This window comes from Pseudorca crassidens, chromosome X (genome assembly GCF_039906515.1).
Source record: "Pseudorca crassidens isolate mPseCra1 chromosome X, mPseCra1.hap1, whole genome shotgun sequence".
NCBI classification, from domain to species: Eukaryota; Metazoa; Chordata; class Mammalia; order Artiodactyla; family Delphinidae; genus Pseudorca; species Pseudorca crassidens.
The window spans coordinates 97,024,314-97,035,348 of record NC_090317.1 but is presented as its reverse complement, the minus strand read 5'-3'; the positions used below and the strand labels follow the sequence as shown (position 1 = coordinate 97,035,348).

Below are 11,035 nucleotides of genomic sequence, written 5' to 3'. Positions count from 1 at the left end.
TAGAATCACTTCTGGACAGGAAGTTATACAGGCAAAAAAACAAGCAAAACAAAACAACCCCAAAACAAACAAAAAAGATGACGCTTTGCTGTGAGTACAAAGGAGCCACAGCTCAGTCTGACGGGTCCTTCCAGAGAGATAAGGAACTGGACAGCAAAAGTCACACGCAGCCCAAGCCTCAGAGAGGTCGAGGTGAAATGGAAACTTCCTGTTTATTTTAGTCCTTTAAAGCCCCGGGGGCGGGGATTTAAACCATGGCTGTGGCACTGGGAAGGAATCAGAACAGCTAGATCAGTCCAGAAAATTGTGGCGTTGCCTGGCTCATCGACCACGCCCTCGCGTTCCCACCTGAGGACAAAACGGAGATAATAGCATAATCACGCAAAGGAGTGACCCAGAACTTGCACCATATGCTTTCTTTTTTCATTTTTTAAAAAAAATTTATATATTTTAAAAATTCTTGGCTGCGTTGGGTCTTCGTTGCTGCGCGCGGGCTTTCTCTAGCTGCGGCGAGCGGGGGCTACTCTTCGTTGCGGTGCGCGGGCTTCTTATTGCTGTGGCTTCCCTTGTTGCGGAGCACGGGCTCTAGGCGCGCATGGGCTTCAGTAGTTGTGGCTCGTGGGCTCTGGAGCACAGACTCAGTAGCTGTGGCACACGGGCTTAGTTGCTCCGTGGCATGTGGGATCTTCCCGGACCAGGGCTCGAACCCGTGTCCTCTAGTATTGGCAGGTGGATTCTTAACCACTGGGCCACCAGGGAAGTCCCCCGTATGCTTTCGATTAACCTAATTTAACCTTACAGCGTCCTTCTTGGGGTGGGGGTGGGGATGGGGAGCAGATACCATCCTCTTTTTTTTTTTTTTTACATAATAGAGGCCTCCCAGGAGGCTAAGTGACCCAATCACACACAAACAGCAACTCAAAGGCTGAGTCGGGAACTGGCTTGGTCTCAGGCCCTCCCCCTAGCCCAGCTACTTCCTCCTAAATATCTCTAAGCACTCAGTTTCTTGGGCCTTTAGTTTTAGCACCTGGGCTGCAATGCTCACGCTCATAGTCTCGCCATTTCCACCATCCGCACTTGGAAGTGAAACCGCACACCCCAGATTGGGATTCGAACCCACAGTCTCTGGCTTAGTGGGGGACTCGAACCCACAGTCTCCCAGCTGAAACCGCACACCTCATCTCAGGACTTAATGAAGTTCAGATTCTTTAGGTCTCCGCACAGGAGGAATTCAGCGAGAGGCAAAGTGATAGGTAAGTAGATTTATTGAGAGAGATACGTACTCACTCCATAGACAGCGTGTGGGCCATCTTGGAAAGGGAGAGGCCTGGGGGTTGTGGAGGTGGTTAGTTTTTGTTTGTTTGTTTGTTTTTGCGGTACGCGGGCCTCTCACTGTTGTGGCCTCTCCCGTTGCGGAGCACAGGCTCCGGACGCACAGGCTCAGCGGCCATGGCTCACGGGCCCAGCCGCTCTGCGGCATGTGGGATCCTCCCAGACCGGGGCACGAACCTGTGTCCCCTGCATCGGCAGGCGGACTCTCAACCACTGCGCCACCGGGGAAGCTCGAGGTGGTTAGTTTTTATGGGCTGTGTAATTTCATAGGCTAATGAGTGGATTATTCCAACTATTTGGGGGAAGTGGTGGGGATTTCCAGGATTTGGCCACCACCCACTTTTTGGCCTTTTATGATCAGCCTCGGAACTGTCACGGCGCCTGTGGGTGTGTCATTCAGCATATGCTAATGTATTACAATGAGGGTTTAATGGGGCTCAAAGTCCACTGGAAGTTGAATCTTCCACCATTTTGGACCTAGCCGGTTCTAACCAGTTTATGTCGTATCCTAAACGGTTATGTCATTCTCTTAAAGGTTGTGTCCTGCCCTATTCCCCCCTGTCTCAGAAGGTCATCCAACCCAGGGTCACCCAACACCTCAGAGTAGTCCCAGCTAATTCTCAGGACGTACACAAGCAAGGGCTTCCAGAATTTAGCACAGGGATGCTCAAACTGTGTCATACCTGTGGAGCATGTTAAAAATACATACGGCAAGGATGTGGAGAAACTGGAACCCTCATTCATTGCTGGTGGGATTGTTCTATGGTGCAGTTGCTGGGGAAAACACTTTGGTGGTTCCTCAAAAGGTTAAACAGAGAGTTATCCCACGACCCAGCAATTCTACTACTAGGTATCTACCCACAAGAAGTGAAAACTTATGTACACACAAAAATTTGTACACGAATGTTCACTGCAGCATTATTCATAATACTGTAGTCAAAAAGTGGAAACAGGGCTTCCCTGGGAAGATCCCACATGCCGCGGAGTGGCTGGGCCCGTGAGCCATGGCCGCTGAGCCTGCGCGTCCGGAGCCTGTGCTCTGCAACGGGAGAGGCCACAACAGTGAGAGGCCCGCGTACCGCAAAAAAAAAAAAAAAAAAAAAGAAAGTGGAAACAGCCGAAATATCCAGCAAAAGACAAATGGAAACAAAACGTGGTCTATCCCTACAGTGGACTATCATCCAGCAATTTAAAGGCATGAAGTACTAACACCTGCTACAACATAGATGCGCCTTAAAAACATTATGCTGAGTGCAGAAGCCAGTCACAGAGGACCACATATCATATGATTTTATTTAAAGGAAATTTCCAGATTAAGCAAATCCATAGAGACAGAAAGTGGCTTAGTGGTTGCCAGGGGCTGGAGGAAGGTGGAGGATGGCAGTGACTACTAATGGGTATGGAATTTCCTTTGTGGGTGATGAAAATGTTCTAAAATTAGCTAGTGGTGATACTTGCAAAACTGTGAATATACTGAAAACCACTGACTTTAAAAGGGTGAATTTTCTCATCACAAGGAAAAAAATTTTTTCTTTTTCTTTGTATCTTTATGAGATGATGGATGTTCACTAAATTTATTGTTCACTTTAAGTTCACTTAAACTTATTCACTAAACTTATGTAAGCCATAAACTTATGCTATAGACCTTAAACTTATACAGTGCTGTATGTCAACCGTATCTCACTAAAGCTGGAAGAGAAAAAAGGGTGAATTTTATGGTATGTAAACTAGATCCCAGTTAAGCTATTACCAAAAAAATACATACACCTGGGCCTACCTTCAGAGATTCTGCTTTAGCAAGTCTGAGGTGGGAGCTGGCCAGCTGCCTTTTTAGTAAAGTACCCTAAACGTTGGGGAGAGAGTGGTTTACGAGGAAATGTATGACACTGAAACCGCACAATTCAGACTGGGACTTGAACCCAGCCAAAACCCAGATTGGGACTTGAACCCACTGCCTTTTTTTGGCCATGCTGCACGGCTTGTGGGCTCTTAGTTCCCTGACCAGGGATTGAACCCAGGCCCTTGGCAGTGACAGCAAGGTGTCCTAACCACTGGACCACCAGGGAATTCCCCCCACTATCTTTTTTTTTTTTTGGCTGCGTTGGGTCTTCGTTGCTGCACGCGGGCTTTCTCTAGTTGCGGCGAGTAGGGGCTACTCTTCGTTGTGGTGCAAGGGCTTCTCACTGCGGTGGCTTCTCTTGTTGCGGAGCATGGGCTCTAGGTGCGCGGGGCTTCAGTAGTTGTGGCTCGTAGGCTCTAGAGTGCTGCCTCAGTAGTTGTGGCACACGGGCTTAGTTGCTCCGCGGCATGTGGGATCTTCCCGGACCAGGGCTTGAACCCGTGTCCCCTGCATTGGCAGGCAGATTGTTAACCACTGCTCCACCAGGGAAGTTCCCCCTCACTCCCTGCTATCTTTTAATTGAGATCACACACCTGGTCTCAGGACTTAATGAAACTCAGGTTCTTGATGTCTCGTTACAGAAAGAATTCAGTGAGAGACAAAGTGATAGGTAAGAAGTGGATTTATTTAGAGATATACACATTCCATAGACAGAATGCAGTCCCTCTCAAAAGGCAAGAACGGCCTTGGGATAAACACACCCCACACACCGAGTGTGGGCCATCTCAGAAGGCGAGAGGCCCTGAAATATGGGGTGGTTAGTTTTTATGGGCTGGGTAATTTCACAGGCTAATGAGTGGGGGGATTATTCCAACTATTTGGAGGAAGGGGCGGGGATTTCCAGGAATTGGGCTACTGCCCAGTTTTTGGCCTTTTATGGTCGGCCTCGGAACTGTCATGGCGCCTGTGTGTCATTTAGCATATGCTAATGCATTACAATGAGCGTATAATGAGGCTCAAGGTCCGCTGGAAGTTGAATCTTCTGCCATCTTGGTTCTAGTTGGTTCTAATCAGTTTTTGTCATGTCCTATGGCTATGTCATTGTTTTAAAGGTTATGCCCTGCCCCCTTCCCTCCTGTTTCAACATCACTCACATCCCTGAGGAGCTCACAGTCACACTGGGGAAACATAGGGGTCTCTTAGGGGACAATTCAGGGTCAAACTGTGTGGTCTTAGAGAAGAGTACAGTTGTGGAGAGAGAGGACCGTTGTGGGTCAGGGTGGCCTGGGAGGGGTGGGAGAACTGAGCAGAGCCTTAGAGGAGAGACAGGATTATGCAGACAGAAGGATGCATTCTAGGTGGGAGACTGGGCCTGGGAATGTGCATGGCATGTGCTGGGAGTGATTGGGGGTCTGCGCAGACTGACCGGATGGTCAAATTGGGGAAGTTGGGGAAGGCAGTTTTGCAGGAGTGGGCTGAGGTCCTCCCTGAATGCCAGGATGCATTGTAGCTGAAGATGTGGACCCAGAGATGATTATAATGATGTGAAGAAAGCAGGGTTTTAGGAGGAATAGCCTGGCTTTTGTGTAAAAATGTACTGTAAGCAAGGAGTGGCAGTAAAAGGCCAACTGAGAAGCTGGGGCAGGAATCAAGAAATGAAATGGTGGGGTTCTAGGCCTGGGGCTTGATGGGGGACTGCAGAGGAAAGAGCAAAGTCAGAGTTTAAAGGGGAAATTAGAATGAGGTTGGCTAATGGAGAATGAAGAAAAAGAATCAGAGGGAACGCTATACAATCATGGACCCACAGCTGTTTCCCGAGTGAGACCAGGACCTGGTTTCAATCTCAGCTCTGCCACTATTGGCTGTGTGACTTGGGCAACTCACATGACCTCTCTGTGCTTTAATATTTCCAACAGTAAAATTCAAATAATAGTAACTGCCACATAGGTTGTCATGAGGTGTAACTGGGAAAATCCACTTGAAACAGGGAACACTGGGGAATTCGAAATGGGCTTTTCTGTCTTGCATTTCTACAGGCCACCTTCTCCCTGGGCAGCCTGAGGAGCCATTTGCTTGGGAGTGAGGAACGTTTTCCTAAGTTTCTTGCGAGAATCGGAGAGAATTTCTTGGAGAACTTAGATCACAGTATTTCTTCTGGGATGGACAGACAGTACCCCTTCTACCATCGATGGGGCCACGGGACTTGTCTTTGAGGAGGAGGATATGATTTAGAGGAAGTGAAAACCCAGCCTTTGTCCCTTCTGGTCACCAGGAATTGTGGGAAGAAACATAGAGGCAGGGCCAGGAGAGGTGTGGCAGTGGGTCCCGAGGTCACTTTTCTGGGCTTCTGGCCAGGAAAGGGTGGGAAGTTGGAGAAATTGAAAGGGAAGCCAGAAGCAGGAGGCCTTTGACCAGATTCACCTTTGGTACCTTAAGAGGAGACTGGAGGTCACATGGGGAAGTCTTGGAGGTGCAGCATGGTGAGATAGAAGGGCAGGGCCGTAGCCATCCAGGAGTGTCCCATGGTGCTGCATGGCCTGGACAGAAATTTCTGTTCTGGCTGGATTCAGGCTAAGAAGAGGGAGTCAGGCTATAGGTAGAAATTTAGGAGTCCACATCCATTGAGCCCCTAGAAAGTTCTGCCCTGGGAAATAGAGAGTGGTGCAAAGGTCAGTTACAGTTTGAGCTCTCAGAAAGTGATCCTTGCAAACAAGCTTGGTGAGCTCACTGACGAACAGGGTGGGGAGACGCATAAATTAGGGAAGATGAGGACAGAAGGCTGGAAGCACCCCCAGCTAAGGGGAGGACGAAAGACAGTCACCGAAAAGGCCAGCAGTGTAGCAGGAAAGCTGGAAAAGTACTGTGTCAAAGAGGCCAGAGACGGCCAGGGCTTCAGTTCCATGAGTGCTCAGGGCCCCCCCACTGCACTGGGCGACCAAGTGAGGCTAATCTCTGTGGAAAGAGTTGCATTCCCTGCATCCTTCTCATAGTCACGCTTGCCTTACATTTTAGTGTGGGCGGGCTGAATTGTCCAGGCCTTGAGGGATCCTTTCCTGGGGAACCAGAGCGCTCTTGTTGGATCCCAGGCTGACAGGAAAGCATCCTGGAGGCCACCCAGGCCCCTACTGGTAGAGGCCCTGCTGAGGCCACACCTACTGGAGCCAGGACAGATGAGTCAGGGCCTTTGACAGCCCAGGGGAGTACTCCCTGTCAGCGGGGAGCCTGGGTCCTGGCTCCAGGCCAGAGGTCATGGGATCAACTCAGTCCCCGTCTACTTCCATGGCAACCTGGGCAGGATGGCCCCATCCCAGTGCCAGCATGGCAGAGGCTGTGGGAGTGCCCAAGGGCAGGTGGGTAGGTCACTTCTGTGGCCAGGCCTGCCTGGTCCAGATCCCCGAACTGGGCCAGGAGGGTGTGTTGGGCAACTCTCTGAGGACGGCAGTGGCTGTACACACAACCCCCGATTTCCACATGACTTGCCCCTTCTTGTTCTTCCTGCCCGGGGTCATTTTAGCTGTGCCGTGGTTACTTTCCATAGCACTTGAACTGGAAAAGGAAACTAAAAAGAAAGAGAGCCTCTATTTGGACTCAGAGGGAAGTTTGGGGATGGCTTTTCAAAGCCCTGGTTGAGAAGGGAAGAGTGGGGATTCATTTTCTGAGGCTCTTGGATGCTTTGAGAAATTATAGAAATGACAACCGTTTATGCGATAATTCATCCTCATGGCACAACATGGATACAGCATAGCCCTGTTTGCCAAGTGGTTTTGAGATTTTTATGATTTGAAACTCCTGTGTTTTCTGCCAACTTTTATATGTGAAAGCTGTTCTCTCGAATTATTAAAGTAGACAATTCATTCTGGCATTCACCACTGTAGTTTGATCCTGGAACCTCAAAAATCAGTCTTCTCAGACTTCCCTCGTGGTCCAGTGGGTAAGAATCCATGCTCTCAATGCAGGGGGCTCGGGTTCGATCCTTTGTCTGGGAGCTAGATCCCGCATGCATGCCGCAACTAAGAAGCCCGCAGGCCACAACTAAACATGCCTCAACTAAACATGCCGCAGCGAAGATCCCGCATGCTGCAACTAAGACCTGGCGCAGCCTAAATAAATAAACTAGTTAAAAAATATTTTTAAAAATCAGTCTTCTCACTCAGTAGTCAGTAACATAAACTCCAAGCTTGTTCATTCATTCATTCAGTAAATAGTTTTTGAGCACAAAATGTGTGCCAATATACTGCTTGAAGCTGAGGATGCAGAGATGAAACATATAGTCTATGGGAGCAGGGAGGGAGCAAATAAAAACAAATGTATCCTGGGCTTCCCTGGTGGTCCAGTGGTTAAGATTCTGCGCTTCCACTGCAGGGGGCACAGGTCCGATCCCTGGTCGGGGAATTAAGATCCCACATGCTGTGGGGCAACTAAGCCTGCGCGCTCTAGAGCCCGCACACCACAACTAGAGAGCCCTCGGCATGGCAACTACTGAGCCCATGCACTCTAGAGCCCATGTGCCGCAACGAAAGAGCCCGCATGCCACAACTAAGAGCCGATGCAGCCAAATAAATAAATATTAAACAACAACAACAACAAATGTACCCTTCCATTCCATGTGAAAGTGTTATGCTAGGTGGTACAGATGCTGTCTCCTGGGGGCCTCCTGAGCTCACCGGCAGCTGTGCTAGGCAGGTAACTGCTTTCTACCTCAGGGCCTGCCTCTCTCAGCTTCTCAGTTTGAGAACCTGGAGGGGCAACTGGGAATTGTAGGGAGAGAGTGTTTACCAAAGGGGAATGGGAGTTGGTGAAGAAATGCCCCAGCCTTATCCTCCACTGGGACAGATTTGAGGCATGTTTCCCGCCCCCTCCCCCAAATCAGACGATCCCCAGCGGAATTCAGCCTGGTTGCTCTCAGTGATAATCAACTCATAAACTTATCCTTTGTTGGCTTCCCTCTGTCTCACTTTCCCCACTCTTTCACTGGTGATTCCTGGGGTCACCTCTCAAATAACAACCTGCACCCAAAATCCTTGTCTCAATGTCTCTTGGCTTGCTTTGGGGGGAGCACAAACTAAGACAGGGATGTGAACAGTGTCGGGGGGTTATGGGAACACAGAGGAGGGGCCCCTAATCCAGATGGGGTGGGTCATGACAGTTTCATCAAACAGAAAGCCTTGAACCAAGTCTGGTGAGAAGCCTGAGTTGGTCAGGCAAAGAAGGAGAAAGGGTTGTTTTCCAGGCAGAGGGGCCAACAAGTGGAAAGGGATAGGTGTGTAGGAAATCGTGGAGAACTGGAAATAGTTCAGAAGGACCAGGATGCAGGGTACGCACATGTGAGAGCTGTCCAGTGATCGTCCTTGCAGCCAGGGCTGGGGTGGGCTCTGAGTCTGCGGGGTCCCTCTCTGCCCTATTCCATTTGCCATCAAGTCCTTTCTCAATTTCAAAATTGGGTCACCATAAGCAAGCCCCCCAACCCAGTCTTCTCCTCCCAACTGGCGCCCGCTGGCAAAAAGAGACAACAGCTCATATTGAAATGCCAACTTTTTAGCAAAAGTTTAGAAATCTTTCACAAACGTAAGAACAAAAGCACATTTCCACCCTACTGTTTCGAGGGAAAGAATGTGGATAAAGCAGCCATTAGTCAATCGCTTCGTCCTGCAGGAAATATTTATGGCGCAGCTACTGGGAGCCAGGAGGGTGCACAGCCAGCACAAAGAAATGGCAGGCGCTGTTCTCACAGGGGACGTCTCTGTGCCCAATTGCAAGTGGACCTGTACCTGAAGATGAACCATAACGCTCATACCAAGTAAAAGTAGCCAGTTGAACAGAGGGGAAGTTTCTCCTTCCGTTTCTCCTGCTACTTTTCCTTTCCTCACTTCCTCCCTCCCCCTGTCTCCTGCCCTTCTTTCCTTCTTCCTCCCTTTGAAGGAGGAAGGAGAAACAAATGAAATATAGTTTCCTTCTCTTCAAGTACCCACAAGGGCAGAGCTAACCTTGTTCTTTTGTTTGTATTTATTTTTCTGAACAGGTAATACACACAAGAGAACAGAGGTAACCTGGGAACGATCTTCCTCCTCTGTCCTCTTGTCACTTGGTCCACTCCCCAAAGTGTTCTTGGGACAGGTTTCTTGTGTATCTTCCATAAATATCCTGTGCATTTACCAACATATCTGATTGTATCTATTTTGGGGGCCCCATATATATAGTAGGATTCTATACACCACCTAAACCTTACATTTTTACCTAACAATAATTCCTGGAGATGTTTCTACATCAGTGTATCTGGAGTGGTCTCATTTTGGAGGCCATACCATCATGTATTTGGCTAGCCTGCCATCGATTAGATATTTAGGCGGCAGATGGTCTTTTGCTGTTACAAACAACACTGCAGTGTATGTTGTTGTTTGATGTTGTTGTTTGTCGATCATCTTGTACACGTGTGGATATACCCGTAGGATGAGTCTTTAAAGGTGGAGTTACTGGGTCAAACGGATGAGCAACTTTAACTTTTTTTTTGCGGTACGCGGGTCTCTCCCTGTTGTGGCCTCTCCCATTGCGGAGCACAGGCTCCGGACCCGCAGGCTCAGCGGCCATGGCTCACCGACCCAGCCGCTCCACGGCATGTGGGATCTTCCCGGACTGGGGCACGAACCCGTGTCCCCTGCATCGGCAGGCGGACTGTCAACCACTGCGCCACCAGGGAAGCCCCGAGCAACTTTAATTTTCATAGATATTGTCAACTTGCCCTGCATAGAGGTTATGCTTATTTACATGCTGGCCAGCAATAAATGAATAAGCCAGTTTCTCCACGCCCTTTTAAACACAGCATATTAGTTTTCTATGGCTGTGTAATAAATTACCACAAACTCAGTGGCTTAAAACCCCACCCATTTATTAGCTCACAGTTCTGTAGTTCAGAAGTCTGGCATGGCATGGCTGGGTTCTCTGCTCAGGGTCTCACAAGGTTAAAAATAAGGTGTTAGCAGGGCTGAGTTCTTGTCCGGAGGCTCTGGTGAAATATCTGCTTCCAAGCTTGTTTTTGTTGTTGGCGGAATTCAGTTCCTTATGGTTGTAGGACTGAGGTCTGCCTCTGCTGGCTGTCAGCTGGGGGCCACTCTCAGCTCCTAAAGACTGCCCACAGTCCTTGCCACATGGCCCCCTCCATCTTCAAGTGAACAACAGCTAATCAAATCCTTCTTGTGCTTTGGATCTCTGCCTTCCCTGTCTCTGACCTCTATACCTAGATTTAAAGGACTCATGTGATTAAATCATGCCACCCAGATTATCCTAAAGTCACCTGATTTGGGAACATTATCACATCTGCAAAATTCCTTCACAGCAACACCTAGATTAGTACATGAGTGAAGAACTGGGAGAAGGTGATGGTATACCATGGGGTGGGGATTTGGGTGACCACCTTAGAATTCTGCCTGCCACACACTGAATTATCAAACTTCTTCATCTTTGTAAAATGTGAGAGATGAAAATGGAATTTATTGGATTTTTCTCTTTCTATGTCTGGAAATCTTTTCACATATTTAAGATCCATTTACATTTCTTTGTTTTTTTTGGTGAATGATATCTGCTTATATCCTGTGCCCCTTTTACTCCTGGGTTTCTGGTCTTTTTCTTTTCCTTAAATTAGAAGAGCTCTTTATACGTTAAGGATCTTTGCTACCTTAATGACTTTGTTTGTCTTATCTATTTTACCTGGAACCCCACCCTCCTCCTTGCTGCCTCCAGAAGCACCATTCATTCTTTACAGCCCAGGTCAAACCCACATTGCCCAGAGGGCCATGCCTGACCATACCAATGCTCATTTATCAACTCCTCTTGACTCTTTTCTTATGCTGTTCTATGTTGGTTACTCTT

The 11,035-nt window shown here is 48.5% G+C and overlaps 1 long non-coding RNA gene across 1 annotated transcript in view; it reads left to right on the top strand.

Annotated features, from left to right (window-relative positions):
• Positions 1-936: 936 nt before the first annotated feature.
• The window catches only part of LOC137217641 (uncharacterized), a 54,435-nt gene continuing 44,336 nt past the window's right edge, over positions 937-11,035 (top strand). Inside the window, exon 1 of the long non-coding RNA XR_010940158.1 lies at positions 937-1,253. This is a non-coding gene — a long non-coding RNA (uncharacterized lncRNA). The remainder of the gene's footprint in view (positions 1,254-11,035) is intronic.